The sequence below is a fragment of the Macaca fascicularis genome, chromosome 20, assembly GCF_037993035.2.
Source record: "Macaca fascicularis isolate 582-1 chromosome 20, T2T-MFA8v1.1".
NCBI lineage: Eukaryota > Metazoa > Chordata > Mammalia > Primates > Cercopithecidae > Macaca > Macaca fascicularis.
Genome location: NC_088394.1, coordinates 245,433 through 264,567, shown reverse-complemented (window position 1 = coordinate 264,567; position 19,135 = coordinate 245,433). Strand labels below are relative to the sequence as shown.

At 50.9% G+C, this 19,135-nt stretch overlaps 1 long non-coding RNA gene across 1 annotated transcript in view; it reads right to left on the bottom strand.

The window, feature by feature from the left end:
• LOC135968747 (uncharacterized) overlaps positions 1-19,135 on the bottom strand; it is a 164,093-nt gene that overhangs the window by 37,170 nt on the left and 107,788 nt on the right. The gene's annotated exons all lie outside the window — the stretch shown is intronic.

Sequence of the window (19,135 nt, the reverse complement as noted above, 5' to 3'; positions counted from 1 at the left end):
GGTGTCCCTACACTCCACCCCCCTCAACAAGCAACCTCTACTTCTCTCCAGACTGCAAGGGGATCATACCTTCCAGAATGCATCGGTTTTCTACCTCTCATCCCAAGATACGCCAGATTCTTTTACAGCATAAATTTAGAGAACCCCGCTTCCCTTTCTTTGGTGCGCTTTCCTCAATTCTTCATCAGAAACCCATTAGACTGATTATCATATTAGTGCCCATTCTCCCCATCAGGCCGCAAGTTCGTGTGAGCAGGGGCCACAGTCATGTTGGTGAACCACGGTATTCTCAGTGACTATCCATGTGCTTAGAAAGTATTTGCTGAATGAGTCAATGGGTCTGCAGTTCCAACCAAAGCTAGAAGCTTGACTTTGGAAGAATGAAAGTAGATAACATCTCCAAAGCAGACCCCATAGCATGAAAAAAGAAAGGAAGAACGGAGGCAGAGCTGAAGGATGAATATTGGCACAGGAGTAGGTGAGAGTTTGATGTAGTTTGAACTACAGCAAAATCTTAAGAGTAGACAAGAGAACAATATGTTGTTTTTGTTCATTCTTTTCAACATTTGCAAAGTTTTTTGCCTCGAGTGTAGTCACTTTTGCATTCAGAGGTTACAGTGCTTGATGGAATGAGGCCATGAAGCACACACACCACCGAGTTTCTAACACAGAGCAATCTGTGAGGAAGGATGGAGACACAGGAAAGGTTCATTTTAAAGCAATGCAAGTGTTTTTTTCATAAAGGCAAAAGACATTTTTTGAAGTGTTTGCATCATACACAAGTCTGCTAAATTTGGTCAAAAAACAGAGAAAACAGTAACAGAGGAACACTTTAGCCCACAAGGAGACCAGCACACCCAGCTCGAGGCCACTCCAGATGAGGAGTGGAGAGTGGTTTCCTCACAGCTGACCCACAGGATCGGGTAACACAAGCAGAAGGGAAACATGGGGACCACAGAGACATCAGACTGTGGACTTCATAGCAAGAGACAGCAACACAAACTAGCGGAGTCATTAAAAACTATGGTAAAAAGAGGTCCACATTCTATTTTAACCTGAAATCAGTGGCACGGGGACCACCACACCACCCTGCAGTTGCCTCCTCCCTCCCCCACACACAGCAGCCTCCTGGGACAACATCCTACTTCCAACTTGCAGTTGCCTCCCGTCCCACCCCCCCACAGTGGCCCCCCTACGACAACATCGTACTTCCACCCTGCAGCTGCCTCCCATCCCCAACACACAGCAGCCTCCTGGGACAACGTCCTACTTGCCGGCCACAGCCTGGAGCCCCCAAAGCATGGAGGGGCTTAGCGAGCCACACAGCATTCCCCCTTCACACCTGGGAAGTCAGCCCCTCACTGAAGTGGGTCCTGCGCCCACCAGCTGTGCACGATCAGAGGTGTGAGGTTATGGACCTGGTCACCCACTGTGCAGAGAGGCGTGAGGTCATGGACCTAGTCACCCGTTGTGCACGATCAGAGGTGTGCAAGGTTCCAGACCTGGTCACCCACTATGCACAATCAGAGGTGTGAGGTGATGGACCCGGTCACCCGCTGGGTATGAATAGAGGTGTGGGTGGTTAGTGACCTGGTCACCAGCTCTGCACAATCAGAGCCATGCGAAGTTGCAGACCTGGTCACCAGCTGCACCCAATCAGAAGCTTTTGAGGTTAGGGACCTGGTCACCTGCTGTGCACAGAAGTGTGAGGTTATGGACCTCGTCACCCGCTGTGCATGATCAGAGGTGGGCCAGGTTAGGGACCATGTGCGTGGTGATGGACCTGATCAGCAGCCAAGACACCTGCCGTTTCCAGTGTCATCCCGGCTTCTTTCAAAACTGGAAAAGTCTTCAGATATTTCCCAAAAGCTTGTCCATCTTTGAAAACGATATGCGTGTGCACAGGTGATACCGATGACTGAAGATTGAAGGTTAGAGCATTCCAGCCCCATGCCCATGTCCCATCCCATCTGCGAAAACTTGAGCACAAACATCTCCCTCTCTGAAGCTCCCTGAACCCTGTGGCAGGCCTGAGACTCAGGTCCAGTGTCCTGTCAGTTACACTGAACAAAATGTAATTCAACACTGGCCATGGGCCCTGTGCTTTAAAAACCACATATAAATCTCCCAAAGAACTACAATCTATGAAAGCTTTCATGGCTAGTATTTTAGGAAGACTGATCAGTCTTGACCTAAATCAAAGCCGACACTGCCCAAATGCACTCCAACCCCAGCTTCGTGCACAGGCAGCCATCGCCTGGCCGTCAGGGTGACCAGCAGCCTGGGCACAGACAGGACCAGCGCCGGTCCCTCCCTGCACCTTAAGGGGGCTTCTGAGCTGCTGTCCATGATCAGTGATGGTGACGCCCAGAGCAGCTTTCCGGGAAAGCAGTAAACCTTTCAGGTTCTCACCTCACGAGGATGGCCATGTATAAATCAACCGCCTTTGTTACTGCCCTGCCATTCTCAAAGAGGAGACGGGTTAAACTTCTTTATCCACATGCCCAACACAAGGCACACCTGCCCCAGCACGAGGCTCATCTACTTAATCCCGGGAAACTCACACAACCCACAATCAGAGGCCGCACACAATCAGAGGCCGCGCACAATCCGAGACTGAGCACAATCAGAGACCACACACAATCAGAGGCTGCACAGAGACCACACACAGAGACCCACACAATCAGAGGCCACAATCAGAGACTATACACAATCACAGGATGTGCACAATCAGAGGCCATGCACAGTCTCTGCAACCTCATCAGAAACTGTTTCTGACCATTCACCTGAGGCCACCAAGTTTAAATGAGAGGCCCAGGTTTTAAAAGACAGCAGGAGTTCTCTGAAGGCAAACTCCGTGCATTCCACCATCAGCACCATTTGTGCCTGTCACGGTCAGGAAGAACCACAACCACGTCTCGGTGCCCTTGCAGTGCAGGGCGCTGCGTTTCTCCCCCTTTCCAAACCCGCGGCGGCTCCTGGCGACCCAGCGCCTCTGCTCAGCCACACGCCCCCAAGGCCTTCCTCCCTCACCCCACAGGGGAGCTCCCGCAGCCGGGCTATCTGGCTCATCACTCCGATTCAGTCACTTACACCCTCATTCCAGGCTGAAAATCTCTTCTGAAAATATCCAAATCTTACCCACGTCAGGCTCCATCTTTTCCCCAGAGCTCCTCATCCCCTCCAGAGCAGCAGCCCTGGTGCCCGTGCAGCCGGGGCCTGTGGGCAGATCCGTGGGCTCAGAATGCCCAGCCCCTCAGCCCCTCTGTGTGTCCCCTTACTCCCTGCTCCCTGGCGTTAATGCCCTCCGTCTTCGATTTCCTGATAGGCAAAAGGGGGTTAATTCTAAGAGTGCTAACCGAACTGGATCACTTAACACCATGTCGGGCCCAGAATACCCCTTGGTCAATGACAGGTATTGCTGCGCTGTTACCATTGCGCTGGGTCCAGGTTTCCTGTGAGCCCTTTAGGCTCTTTGCCGTAAAGGCCACTCAATGGTCCTGTCCAAGCCTGTCTGTGGCAGATGGACAGGTGAGTGGCCGATGCACACGTGTGATGCTGAATGGGATCGTGCAAAGCTGGCCCCGCGTATTGTGGTCAACGTAAGAAAAAAGTCGCCCATGCTTGCTTGCTGCTGCCCTGCGGTGTCCAGAAGGAGCCGCTTAAAGGCAACTGCGCCGCACCTACCTTCTTGGAAGGAGACGGCAAGACCAGACTGGCTGGAGCTGGGAAGTTGTGCGCTACAGATCAGGGCTGCGTAACCCAGGGAAGGCATCACTCGAAACACGTGCTGGAGGGCAGCCAATCCGACCCGACCGTCCACCTCCGGGGTCAGCCATGGGGCTCCACTTGATGTGTCATCCTGATCACCCCTCACAGAGCAAATGAGCCTTTGACTTCAGCCTGTCCTAGGTACAACACCGACTCCCACCTCCCACGTCCTGAACCAGCCTGTTCCGGGGATTGCTGTGGAGGTAGAGGAGCAGGCCCAAGACATCTAGTGGCATTTCCTGGCAAGGACACTCACCATGCTCGACCATAAAACTCGGGTCAACTGGTTTTTCGGAGGGACTGTAATTTACTTGTGGCACGCATGGATACTGATTGACCCAGGGAGGGGCACGGAGGAGGCTGAAGGAAAACCCATGGTGACTGCGCCAGGCATTCCCGCACACACCGACATCTTCAGACTGGGGCGGCGTCCTAGTCTTACAATCAAACCGAAAGCCCAGAGAAACTAGGGACCTTGTCCAAGACCAGCAACAGGTATGTGGGCAGCTGGGATTCAACTAAGTCCTTTCCTGGATCCATCCGCGCTGCTCCCTGCCCCCACTCCCACCACCCCGCCATGGCCCCCGATAGACACAGCAGGTCTGAACATCAGGCACCCCGCACGCAGAGTACGGAGCAGAGCCGGCTTCCGCAGTGGGATCTCACACACATCCCACTCCCCTTCTTGCCGAATGCCTCGGGACTCTGTGCGGTCAAGTCTGCAGATGTGGCCTCACTCTGCGCTAGGAGATCTGGGTGGCCGGCAACGTTTTGCAGAGTGCTCCTCCAGACGGGGCTCGTCGGCTGATCCATGAGACACAGGACACCTGAGAGAAGGGCCGACAAACCCCACAAAGTCGCTCCCAACATGGAGAGGACAGGACCACAGCGGGGCTCTCGCAGTCCACGCTTTGGACAGGTCTTGCTGCAAACTGTGGTGCTCGTCAGGCGCGAGGAAGTTTCCCAGGGCAGGAGCTCTAAGTGACACAGCAAAAGCGACACAGGCGATGCAGCAGGATGTACTTCAGCTCAGGGCTCAGGAACCACGGGGTGCAGCGTGGCCTGCAGCAAACCAGACACATCAGAAGCCAATGTCCCACCTTTTACATTCAGTGACATTGAACGGAGGGAGTTATATGTAGCAATCATCTTCCTGGGGGACCCGTACAGCACGCATGACCACCGACACTGACCACGAGTCCTTCCTAGGTCCTGGGGGCTACCCCACTTTACACGCACGGTTCCATGCACAAATCTACGCGTGGCAGTTGTTAGCCCCAGCTTAGAGATGAGGAACACGCTGCTGGAAAAGCTAAGTGAGAAAATCAGACTTCAGCACACCTGCCATCTCCAAGACCACTACTACTCTATGTGCTAGGGTCTCAAGGGTTGGGTGTGTGGCATTTTAAGTGACTAATTGTAGGTGGTTTTCTTCTCTCCTACACCTGTTTAGCCTGAACGTGCACGTACATGCTCTGCTGCAGGGGCACTGCCGTATGTAGACCAGCAATGCTCTTTCCTGCCTCGGGTTCTCGTCACTGCCTTCCGGAAAATCTCACCTGCTTTACAGCCAAGCCAGGTAGGCCTGGTCAGCCGCACAGTGAAACTCCTGCAGTGTCAGAGCTAAGTGCTGGCTGAGACTTTAACGGCGAAGACAGTGGAGTAATGGGGATAAACTGAGCAAAACTGTATTGTAACGCAGATGAACGTCTAGAAGCAAAAGAAACTGACACCCCTGAGAGCAGGCGACTGTCTCTTACTATGATGTTAATAGCAGCTTGCTGTTTCCAGTGTCTCCGTGTGCCAGGGTTTCCAGTCAGCGTTTGTGTTTATCTGCTCTTGGGCTACCTGATCAAACCTCTGCAGAGATCAGGGATATCTAAATTGACCCAGTATCTGCAGGCTGGCTGCTCAGAGGCCGTGGTGTGGAACGGCCAGGACATCGCTTAGTCATACGGGGCACAAGCATGTCACTTGCCACTCCTGTCTTTCTGTTTCATCAAACCCTCTTTTCTCCTGAATATTGACCATAGCAAAGTCATTAGCCTTTGAGATGCATTTGAAACATCAACTTGCTTTGTTCAAGAGGTTTAAGACACACGTAAGTCTTTCTTGCCATGCTCAACACACACAGCCGGCCGTTTCTGAAGTCAGTGTTTCTGGAACAAAAGCCTCGGCCTGCCCCAGTGAACATTCACACTGAGCACACTGTCGCAAGGCTGCTTGGCCAACCAGCAGGGGGCAGGAGAGAGCTGCAGGGGCCACGTGGGGTCCCTGCAAAGGCGCCTCACTCCCTCAGTCAAGCGCGGTGCCTCCTGCCAACCCAGTGGCTTCCTCCAAGGGGAAGAGGCCTCTTCAGCTGCTACTGCACTGATTTCAGACGGCTCAGCCAATGGGGCAACAGATTCAACAGAGTTCCATGTTGTTTAAGGAAAACTTCTGTTACCAGGCAACCTTAGTACCATATTCAACGTAAAATAACCAACAACATTGTTTCCAAAACAACATGCTACTAGTGCCTTATCCTTCAATGCTGCTTAAACACGGAAAAGTATGAGGAAAAAAGAGCATGGCACTTACTTCTTAAAAAATAACACCTCTTCCAGGTTATTTTTACCCCTATCATAAAGACTTAGAACTGTGGATTCCCTACAGGAATGTGGAGTGGGGTTGGATCCCCACACTGACCCAGCCTCACCCCAGGTCAGTCATCCCCCCACCACGGGGTTCACACCTCTCCAGACACTGTCACCTCATCAAGGAAAGGTGGCGTCTCTGAGCTCTCTTCGCAGGAAGCACCCGAACGGGAGCTAGAGACACAGACACACCCACAACTACTTTGAAATCCTAAACATATTTAAGGACTTCATTATTAGTTTTTTAAAACTGTAAGAACAAAGTGACCCTGGTTTTAACCTCTCTGCCACAATAACACCGTGTACATCTGTCTTTTGCTATTTGTTCCTTCTCCAGCAGCTGCTGCCTGGCTGGCCGACTGCAGAAGAACAGCCTCTGGTACTCCCGGGAAGCCCTCGGTAAAAGCGTGAACACCACGATCACGTCTCAGGACGCCGCACATGTTAGGGTCGCCCACAGACCGCCATTCCCAGTGCCTAGAAGGCACTGAACGGGCCTCCTGCTCTTTGTAAATGTCAACTTTCCTAAGCTAAGTTTTCTTGAAAATTTTTAACTGCAGTCCACACGTACTTCTTTGTGTCTTGTTTTTATCCTAGAGGAATACTTTTATGGAAAATTAAGCTTGCAAGGTTGAAGGATTTTCTGAAAGTCGACTCCTAATCCTGGAAGAAAAAAAAAAAATGGGCCAAAGGTGGTGCTCACGCCTGTAATCCCAGCAGTTTCGGAGGTTGAGGCCAGGAGATTGCTTGAGCCCAGGAGCTCGAGACCAGCCTGGAAAACATGGCAAAACCCTGTCTCTACTAAAAATACCAATAATAATAATAATAAAGCTGGGCATGGTGACGTGTGTCTAGTCACAGCAACTCAGGAAGCTGAGGTGGGAAGATCACCTGAGCCCAGGAGGTGAAGGCTGCAGTCAGCCCAGATTTGCATCACTGCACTCCAGCTTGGGCGACAGAGTGAGACACCGTCTCGAAAAAACAAAAAGCAAAAACAACTGTATAAATCATTATAGAAGGGAGCTGGCCAGGCGCAGTGGCTCACGCCTGTAATCCCAGCAATTTGGGAGGTCGAGGTGGGCAGATCACCTGAGGTCAGGAGTTTGAGACCAGCCTGGACACTATGGCAAAACCCCATCTCTAATAAAAATACAAAAATTAGCGGGGCATGGTGGTGGGTACCTGTAATCCCAACTACTGGGGAGGCTGAGGCAGGAGAAGCACTTCAACCCTGGAGGCGGAAGTTGCAGTGGGCCGAGACTGCGTCACTGCACTCCAGCCTGGGCAACAAGAGTGAGAGTCCACTTCAAAACATAAAAATAAAAATCAAGGGAGCTAATGTTTTTCATTTAAAGGAAGGGAGAAGAACATTCAGTATTTATACCTCTCAAGCACACATCTCCAGTGGTGTCCTAAAGTATTCAAGATACACATTCCTACAAATATAGCTCAAAACTACTCACCAAGTTACATGCTAAAAGCACATGCATTGTAAGAATGCTACATTATATTTTTTGAGCATCTGTATCCAATATTTTAGCATACTGGCAGTTTTCCCTTCAGGTGCTGTATGCCTAAATTATTACATGTTTAGTCATTCATTTTAGAATTTATGACTATTATGCTTTAGGCAATAAACATAAGCTACTAAATTAATGACTTAGGGGAAAAGTTACTAAGTTAACTTGGAAGTTAAACTTTGCAAACTGAATTTGTTGGACCTCATTCAAGCTAGATGATCAGTTTTTTAAATTGTTTCCTGTGTGTTTCCCTCCAGGATGGAAATAGCTTCACTCTCATCCACTGTGCACACTGCAGCCCACGCCTCTCGTCCACCGCGCCACACTGCAGCCTGCAATTCACCCTGTACCAGGCTTTCCACACCGTACCTGAAAGTCACTAAGTATAACCAAGAAGGAAATGAAAAGCAGATAAATGACCTCCACCCCTACATCCAGCATGCAAATGTTAAACATTCATCAAAGTAAAACCAAAATCCCATGTTAGCTCACAATTGTAACTGGTAGAGTTATGTGCATGGCAATTTAAAAAGTCTAGTTAAGTAAAAACCTAATTGAGACTCTCAAGAAAGACATCTGCAAAGATTGACAGTGAGGAGAGGACTTCACTCTGCATCCAGCCTGTTCTGGAAGCCACGGCCAAATATCAGGTTGTATAGATCCGAAAAGCAGGAAAAAACAAGTGTTGAAAGGTGTACAGTCTCAGCAATGTACAAATTCGATGTAGGATGCTCAGAAACCTTGAATTTCCAATCAGGAAACAGCAACATGAGCAAGTTTCCCAGCAGTGCCCACTTTCTACCTACGGCACGTGTAACAGTTACGCTGGCCACCTCCGGGGGGACAGAGGCTTCCTGGTCACATTCGCTCTGGCAGCCACACAGCTGGCCCCGCCAAACACCTGTCTAATACTGAGGAACCACTCTCTCCCTGGGCTTTGCTCACTCTAGCCAGGAGAGCATATTTACAGAGTACTTTACTGAGTCCTCATTCAATGCGTCAAGCTTGTTGAAGGCAGGGCAACCCCATTCCTGGCCCAATTAAGTGAACTGAGCAGAGCAAATGCCTCCAGTTGGACGGCACTCAGTCACAACAGCAGTGGCCACTGTTCACAGGGCGCTGGCTTCGTGCCGAGAACAGTTACAAGCGTCTTCTCTCTGTCCGAGGAATGTGCACTGCAACCCTGTGGGGCCGTTTGCAACGTCCACCAGAGTTCTGAGGCAGCCAAGTCCAGGCTGTCCGTGGGCCTTGCCACGTGGCCGTCCACGTCCCCTGCAGATCAGACCTCACTGCAGGGACCACGGGTTCCAGGGCTGCCTTGAGGCACATGCTCCCTTCACCACCTCCTCCTGGCCCCTGACATCAACCCTCACCACTGCTGCCAACACTTGATTTTCTCATGGCTCCTGAGGGGCCTGTTCTGCCCTTCCCTGCTCCCTGCGTCCGGCTTGGAGGGTACCCACATCAACGCCAACGCTCACGTAATCACCAACCTTTCCACGGGGCTTGATGCCTAGGAGTCTCAATATCAGAAAGTCAGATTCCTGTGCTTGGAGAATTTCTTCCCATTGTACAAGTGAAGGAGATAAAATTCTAGGTGCCTGCAATAACCTCATTTCCACAACGAAGCAACTTCAGTAGTAGCACAAAAAAAAAAAAAAAAAAAAAAAAAAAGCTTTTTTTTTTTAAACTTCTTTTATACAAGCTAAATACAATTTAATTTTTACATCCACGTTCTCATCAGCTCCCACCTGGTGAGCAGGCAAATAGTAATTTTCAAAGAAACAAATTGTTGCATAATTTTAACACTTAGCATTATCACTATTAAGCAAGAAGTATCCCAAAAATACATGATGATCTTGTTCTCACGTTCAAAAATTGATTGTCACACAGTGAAATAACACTTAATGCAAAGGAAAGTTTCTTTTCAGGTATCTGTTCTGGAAAAGAAAAAAAAAAAAGATTTCTGGCAAAGAGATAAACATTAATTATGTAACAATCCAAAATGCCTCTGGGAAAAATGATGTCATCCAATTAGTTCTTTGAAGTGTTACAAATGCAGCTGAGTTTTAATAGTAATTTCTCCATAATTATCAAAAGAGTCTTTAAAAATCTTAGTGCTGAAATAACTATAAATGGATATAATACGCAAAGCAGAAGAGTTAACATTTGGGGTAGATTTTGGCCCATATTTTTAACATATGCATAGTTATTCACCTAGTTGAAGCTTATCCCTCTCCTCCTAGGCTCTTCAAGACTGATTTTCAAACATAGACTGGCTTTTGGTACATGAAGGCAGCTTTAAAAGATGTCAGGATCAGGCCGGGCACAGTGGCTCAAGCCTGTAATCCCAGTATTTTAGGAGGGCAAGGTGGGCCGATCATTTGAGGCAAGGAGTTCGAGACCAGCCTGACCAATATGGCAAAACCCAGCCTATATTAAATATTTTTGTAATTAGCCAAGCGTGGTGGCACACACCTATAATCCCAGCTACTTGGGAGGCTGAGGCAGGGAGAACTACTTGAAGCCAGGAGGCGGAGGTTGCAGTGAGCCAAGATCGCACCACTGCACTGCAGCTTGGGCGACAAAGAGAGACGGTCTCAAACTAGAACTTAGCCCTCAGGAAAAGCATTGAGCACCCCCCACCCAAACCAACCCAAGGAATCACATGGCGATGGTTATCATCTGATTTCGACAAATAAAGTTCTGTTCTCCCCTCTGAACACAATGGTAAACACCTGCCATCAGCCCACAGAAACTCCCAGGACCCAGTAACACTGGACTAGCAAGATCAATGGGCCACGTATGCAGGGTTCAGCAGCAGAAAGTCATGGCACCGAGAATGGTGTGTGCTCAAACCAGATTCCTTGCTGTCGGGGTGAAGGGGCTTCCCGGGAAAATCTAGTCCAGTGGGATGGTTTCCACGTCCACCATGAGGAGGAAATGGGGGGTTTCCTGAGGGCACTGACAGGACCTGGGTCTCTGCCCCTTTGTCCTCTGTCCTGTTATGGGATGAGGGTGGGCTGAAGGCAGGTTTCCCCTACATCTTCCGGGCAGGAGAGATGGAGCTGACAAGTGGACGACGCTTTTTCCAAAACATTCCCATGTTTATAACCTGTTATCAACCTGTTTTCCCTGGAGATCAGTGAAGCAGCATCATTGATTCTCTTCCATTAGGGACAACCCGGTGTTACGGGAGGCAGGAGACGACATGCGAGCTGGTCTGAGTCAGTCACTTGTGTCTGGTCCCCAGCGTGCTCATCTATCAAATGGGCGGCCCCACAGACCAGTGACTTTGAACCAGAGTTCCATGGAGGTTGCCCAAGGACAGGGAGGGGGAAGAGGGGGAAGAGGGGGAAGAGGGGGAAGAGGAGGGAGGAGGAAAGGGAGGAAGGAAGGAAGAAGGGGAGAGGAAGGAAGGAAGAAGGGGAGAGGAAGGAAGGAAGAAGGGGAGAGGAAGGAAGGAAGAAGGGGAGAGGAAGGAAGGAAGAAGGGGAGAGGAAGGAAGGAAGAAGGGGAGAGGAAGGAAGGAAGAAGGGAAGGGGAAGGAAGAAGGGGAGGGTGCGGAAGAGGAGTGTGGAGGGAGGAGTGTGGAGGGAGCACTGTGGAGGGAGCACTGTGGAGGGAGCACTGTGGAGGGAGCACTGTGGAAGGAGGAGCAGAAGGGGGGTTCTCTGAGGAGGAGGGCCAAGTTTTTGAGGTGTCTTGGAGTCAGAGGTGGCAGTGGCTTGGGCTCTAGGCCCTCTGTTGTATAGTTTTAGGCTTTAACTATTTATATTTGTGGACTCTTTAAAAGATTTAATTTGAAGGAAACCGGAGTTGGGGATACCTTGCTTCTAAAACACAATTTCTCAAGCCTGAGACTAAGTGCTAGGCATTGCTCATTCTGTTACAATCATTTCCTCCTATTTAAAATCAGCCACACACCCCCAATCTCCCTTCAGGGCAAACACCTTTTCCGAGGATCTCAAACAGCAGAGCGAGCGGCCCGTGACCCCAGCCGTGGGCACGAGGAGCGAAGAGGAGACGTGTGGAGAGGGCTGCTGATGACATGAGAGGTAGAGGCCCGGCACCTCCCTGCAGGGGTTGTGCTCCTCCAGGCCTAAAGGACATCCTCGCCTCTGGGGTGAACAAGCAGCACAAACTATCAACACTTATTCCAAAAGAACAGGAAGAAAATTCAAACGAAGTTAATACAGTTACCCCAACACAACACTGCAGCAGCCCAGAAACAGGAGGGCCACTGAGCCTGAGGTGGGCGGTTCTAATAGCAGGACAGCGACGTTGGCATTAGGGCTTTTCGGCAAAGAAAAAGAAAAAAAAAAAAGACACAAAAGGTAACATGGGCCACCCATTATTTCCTGCCAGTGGAAAGACACCCACAGGCCCCCAGATGCCAACGGCCCCTTGGGAACTAGCTCACGCAGCACTTCAGGTCTTCGCACGAGCAGGCACGTGGTGTCCTCAGTACCCCCGCCTATGACACACACACCACACTTGACTCCCATACCTGAGGGTCCAGGGGAATGGCGGGAAGTTCTCGGGGGACCGGGCATCCTGTGAGGGCGCTGCATGACTATGTACCTCAGAGGGGTCCCCGGGCAGCTGCTCTCTCTCTCCAAAGGATGAACTGGATCCTGACCACACCCAGATTGTGCTGGCCTCCAAGCCGAGCGCCAACATCTCACATCCAAAGGGATGCACAGATGTCTGCTGCACGTGGAGCCCAAGTCCCTCGCAGAGCTCAGGACGAACCCAGTGTCCAGGCCTGGGGCCATCACCAGCCAGGAGAGGTGTCCGGGGCACTTCCCAGCGATGGCCACAAGAAGAAACAACTCAGGACAAAGCCAGTGTCCAGGCCCAGGGCCGTCACCAGCCAGGAGAGGCGTCCGGGGCATTTCCCAGCGATGGCCATGGGAAGTAACAACTCAGGCCCATCAGGGCTTCCTCACTATGCGGGTGTTAGAAGTAGAGACAGAGGTCCAGGTCTAGTGGCACAAACAGCGACGGATCCATGGAAATGCGGGCGTGGCCCCTCCATCCCAACAGCCTGCATGGCTACTCCATTCTGCTCCCATCACACACATCCCCACACAGCCAAGCCCCTTCTCCTTTCCCCCACTGGATTCATCAAATCAAACCTCGCTGTCCTTGGAAAATGTACTATTAATTTACTTACTGCTCAGTAAAAAAGCACACTTCCAGTTAACATGACACCCCCGCTACGATAGAACAGCCTTAATTCAGACATGACGCAGAGGAACAGAGGGAGGAGGGGTCGAGGGCCATCCTGGAAACGGCAGCTGTTTTCTGGGGAAAGTCTCCCTCCCACCCGAGCCCGACACTCGAGCCGCACTATCCCCATGGTGTCTGAAAACTCCATGAAGACAGGGTCACTCTGACCCCTTCACACCCACAACGCCAAAGAGGAGCAGGTGTTCAGGAAAAGTCTCCTGCTAGTGCTGAAGACAGGAATAATCCCTCGTGGTGCCCAGAATGTCAGGAGAAAACAAGGCACCATGTGGACGCCTTCCAGGTGAATTCTGGAATGACTCTGCCGAATGCCAGTCATCCTTTTACAGAACAAAACCAATACCGGAAAACATGTGTCGCCAGCAGAGAGATGGTCCTTTTGACGGCTTACAAACACACCTACGTTACGCTGAATTTATCTCAAGCCACCCTCTCTGTGCTAATGTAAAAAGTCTCCTTTATTAACCAGTAGCCTTTTTCATCTGGTGCTTTATTAACAAGCAAGACGGTCCTGTAACACTCAGGCATTGTTGAAAACGTCAAATGGAAGCCTAGAATCCTCTTCCGTGCAGCTTCACTGCAAAGTATTTTGACGTGAGCCAAATCATGCTATTCCTACATCTCCACAGGAAACTCAAGGCTTCATCAAGGAAACGCAGCATCATTTCTGCTAGTTACAGAAATTGGTGGGGTGGGCATGGGGTTGAGGGAACATTACATAGAAAGCACAACGCGATAATCACCTGCCTGAGAGCCACACTGGCCGGCAAGCCCCGGTCGGCTCGGTCTCTACACAGTCACAGACGTGAGGCCTGGAGGGCAGACACCTGGCACTGCTGACTACCCCAAGGTCGTGGCCTCTGCCCCTTCTCTGCTGCTCATCAGCTCCAAGCTTCTGGCAACACCGCCTGCTGCCCCCACTGCCTCATCGACTCTTCGTGAAAAGCAAATGTTGCCAGGATAGCTTATGAGTACATTTGCCAGGAAAGCAGCTCCGATTGATGCTGAAACCCCGTTCTCACACCCCTGGCAGCTCCCTTGCCCCCGATGTGCACATGCTTGCAGCTCTGACCTTGCTCAGTGTCCACACAGGCTCTGTCCACTGGAGAGCCAAAGGCAGACTCAATGTTGAGTCAGAAATACACAAAGAGGGTGACGGTTACAAACTGCCTGCCTGCCCCTCAAAACACAGGTTGAAATCCTCAGCCTCAATGTGATGCTGTCAGGTGGTCTTTGGGAGGTAATGAGTTCCCGAGGCTGGAGACAACCCTTGAATGGGATGTGTGCCTCAGAAAGGGGCCCAGCAAATCCCTCACCCTCCCATTGTGTCAGGGCCAGAGAGAAGGTGTGTGCCAACCAGGAAAGAGCCCACACCAGAATTCACCCGTGCGGCACCCTGATCCTGCCTTCCAGCCGCTAGAACTGTGAGAAACAAATTCCTGTTGTTCATAAGCCGCTCAGTCAATGGTGTTTCGTTACAGCAGCCTGAGCTGCCTGAGATGACGATGCTCACCGCCCTACAGAAACGGCTACTCCCCTCTCCCAGAAAGAGGGGTTTAATTAAAATCCCTGTCTCTCCTCGCGGCCACCACAGATCTCACTCCCCCACCCTGTAAGCCAGCAATTGTTAGGATTAAAGGAAAATGAGGATCGTTTTAGACCAGCCCCTCCATATCGGTCTGAAGCCTGTAACTTTGCCCAATTCCACGGTGGCCGTGTCACTGCATTGCCCATGTCAGCTCTGTGTCTGCACTGGGTCCCAGGCTCTGCACAGACTCCTCTAGCTGCCCATCAGCACAGCCATTTCCCCTTCTGCTTTGCAGGTTGTCCTTCAATATCCAACCCCCACCCCTCTGCAACCCAAGGCCTTCCGATCCAGGCATTCGGGGTGGGCTCAGCCATGTACTGCCGTCCTTGACTCAAGTAAACCAGGCCCAAGGCGTTGGCACCAATGATCTACTGGCTGTGGGGTCTGCACAGCTACTAGCTGCCCCAGCCACACCAGGGCCCGGGAGGGGAGGCAGAGGAACCTGTGAAGTTGCCAACAGCCATATGGGAACAGGGGCCCCTGGGATGAGGAGGATGCCATGGAAGGAAATTCAGAGAAAGAAAGAGCCCCAAGGCTGGACGGGTCATGCCCAAAGCCTACACTGCTGAATTTTCCAGGTTTCTGAACTCAATCGCTGACCCACACAGCACATGTTTCCTGAGTGCTGACCCCGCGTGGCATTGGATACGGCAATAAAGTAGGACCCGCACCTCCCCCTTCCCCGACACATACACAGGGCCTCCGTCCTGGCGGGAATTCAGGCCTGGGGGCCCAGTTGGCACCGCGAGCCAGGGAAGGGGGCCATTTCAGACGGATAGTGGGTGCAGCCTTGCCAAAGCCCAGCAGTCACCTGCCCTGCCACAGCCAGGCTGAGTCCAGATCAGCCGCGCAGAAACCTGACCCTCTCAAGGGCACGCCTGAGCTCATTAGGGACAGACACCGTCTCCTGCTGATCTCCAACACTTTCTCTGCATGTCTAGTTACATACGGACGACGCAGTCTCGGAAGCACAGCTGTGACTCTGGAGACAGATCCCAGGCCTCCCCCTGCTCCTCTCCGTGGTGCCATTGATGGGGAGGGGCCGGCATGGCCGCGAGGTCCCATACCCACAGCCACCCTGCCACGGAGACGCAGGCCTTCGACGATTATTTCTGCCAAAGAACCCTGCTGCGTCTTGGAGCACACCATGGTGGGCGGGAAGCTCCACCCGGAGAAACAGCGATGCTTCTCCCCAGAGCCAACGGAGGGCACCCCCCACCCTGCATTCAGCAGATTACTTACATTCTGGAAAACATCTGGGTTAATGGGGAACAGTAAAATGAAAAGGACACACTAGAAAGGTTAGAAGGCTGTGTGAAGTCTCAGGAGGTCCAAAGGTTTCTTAACCAAGACTGCTGCGGTCAACGAGCTTACAGGGAAAGTTTCCACACGGGCCTTCAACAAGCAACGCTCAGCAGGGAGGAGCCACGTTCTGGGCAGAACCTCAGAACAAGAACATCGGACACCACAAAGTCACATCAGAGCCAACAGCAACTGAAATACAGCGCTCTCCTAAGATGTGTGCGTCACCTGCAGAAAGTCACCACACATTAAGATGGGGGAAGAAAAGGATAAGGTTAGAAACAAATTTGAAGTAATTTCTGCATACGTAAAATTTCTACATCCACTGGTTTTCTTTCTGGGAGTAACAACTTTTACATGAGACGCACATCCCCGTTGGAAGGAGTTTGGGTTTTCCGTGGGCAGAGTCAAGGGCTCTCCAAGAAATGTGAACCTTTTCTCACTCACTGAGCCGCGTGCCCTGAGGCCGTCCTGGCCTGTCTGAGACCCTCCCTGGCTCTGCCTCCAGCCAGCTCCTTCCAGCACTCACCCCGCTGCTCCCAGAGCCTGCACTGGCCCAGGATCTCCTCTTCTGCTGCTGTCAATCTTCCACTTTAGGGTAAATAAGTTGGAAACTAGAAAGTTATAAGACCCCTTAGCTTTTTAAAAATTTGTCTTCTCAGAAAACAATACGAATTCTACTTCCATGGTTTAATATGTTGCCCCCATCTGCATGTTCATGGATATGTGTTTTTATATATTTTTTAATCAGTACTTATAAAAGCATTCACTGTTGCTACATTCAGTTCAATTACATTTGATGTAAGAAGTTTTAATTTCAGTGAATTCAGGCACTCAAAATTTAAGCCCTCTGACATCTATTAATCAAATGGGAAAATGACAGGTAGATATTACAAAAATCAAGAGAAGTGTTTAATGTAAATCCTGCACTTTCAAATATTTCCACAAATGTAATGTATACATTAGTACATAACCTTGAGCATTTTCACAACTCTTTGCACTCAAATTCCATTCTTAACTTTTATAGATAAATCGACATCCGTATGTGATTTTAAGCAGCTCAAACATCAGCTCTTAAAAACAATCAGAAATGTTGCGGGCAAATCCCACCGAGCAGCAAATAACGGAACTGTACCCAACAACCCAGGTATCTCCCCTGAGGCATCTGGAACTTGAGCATTACAAGCAGCCTTTGGTTTCTGAGGCACCCGAGAGTGGGGACTCCCAACTCCCCAAGTCTAAGAAGGCCTCAGCGATAAGGAAAACTGGTCAAAAAGTCATCCCTGCCGGCTCCCTGCGCCACGGGCTCCTCCCTGCCCGCCCTCAGCCACGTGCTTACAAGATCTCACTTCCTCTCTGTCCCGCAAAGCCTGACTCCTGATTCCAGCCCTGCCGCTTACTGGGATGTGGCCATGGACGTCAACTGCACCTGTAAGGGGAGAAGCTGGTCAGGATACAGGATCCTGGCCATCCTGGCAGTGCCCAAGCTGATACTGTAACTTTGTAGTGAGTTACTTAATGCAAAGGTTTAACTTTGAAAAATTTAGATACGTGTATTCTAAAAGGGAAATTCTGAACGTAGAACACAGGCCACACCCTCACACTGATGTTGTCTGGCCAGCACTTTTTTGTTTGCCTTTTCAATAGACGTTTTTAAAAGCAGTTTTCGGTTCATAGCAAAATCAAGAGGAAAGTACAGAGAGTCCTCACATATCCTTTCCCAGCACAGGCACAGCCTCCATCATTCTCCTGCCCTCACCAGACCAGCATGTCTGTACGACCGACAGACCCGCATCAACACGGCACCACCACCCACAGTCCACAGCTCACACGAGGACTCGGCCTGCTGCTGCTCACTCTGTGGGTTTCACAGACGTGGAACGGCATGGATCCCCCATGAAAGCCCCACCTGGAGTTGCTGCCCCACCCTACACACCCCCTATACTCCTCCCATTCATCTCTCCCCTCCCCAACCCCCTGACAGCCGCTGATTGTTTTAGTTTCCACAGCTTTGCCTTTTCCAGACTGTGCTGTGGTTGGACTCAGACAGCAGGCAGCCTTACCAGATTGGAGTCTCACTTAGCAACATGCGTTTATGATCCTTCTGTGTCTTTTCATGGCTTAGGGGTCCAGTTCTTTTTAGTGCTGAATAATATCCCAGTATCTGACATACCACAGTTTATCCATTCACCTACTGAAGGGCATCTTGGTTGCTTTCTAGTTTTGGCAATTATAAAGCTGCTGTCAATGTCTGTGTGCACATTTCCGCATGGAAGTAAACTTTCAGCTCCTCCGAGTAAACGTCCAGGACTGTGATTGCTTCTGTGGTCGGAGAGCTTAGTTCCACGGAAAACCGCCATGCTGCCTCCCACAGGAGCTGCCCCACTTCCCCCAGCGATGAGTGAGGGTCCTGATGCCCACACACCCACCAGCACGTGGTGGTGTCGGAGTTCAGGTTTTGGCCAGGCCGATGGGTGCACAGTGACGCCTCGCCCTATGACATAAGACGCGGGCCATCTTTCCACGTGTAGATTTGCCATCTGTGTATCTTCTTTGTTGGGGTATCTGTCCAGGTCTTTGGTCCATTTTTAATCAGGTTGTTCATTTTCTTGTTGAGTTTTGAGAGTTCCTTGCACGGTTTGGATAACAGCCTTTCTCAGATGAGTCTTTTACAGATGCGTTCTCCCCGTCTGTGGCCTCCCCTCTCATGCTTCTGAGACACTGTTTTTTATTTTAAAAAACACTTCAGACAAAAGATGGACCTCCCAGCCCACCACGGTTCTCAGTTTGGCCGTGGTCACCACCCTCCCAGCCATGGTTCCCACCTTTTCACGATCTGCTGGTCCTATGGGCATCAACCCATACCAAGTCCCTAACATATCTCCAATGATTGCAACGTCAAAGCCGGCAGTTTGCAGGCAGGAAGGAGCTGATGGAGGCCGGAGCAGAATGTGAAGGCCAGCGGATTCATCCCTCGGGGACCGGCAGGCCTCTCAAATATCCCCCTGGGTCACCTCCCAAATGAAGTACCTGCTTTGGCCGTGAGCAGGAAGCGGGACCTGGCC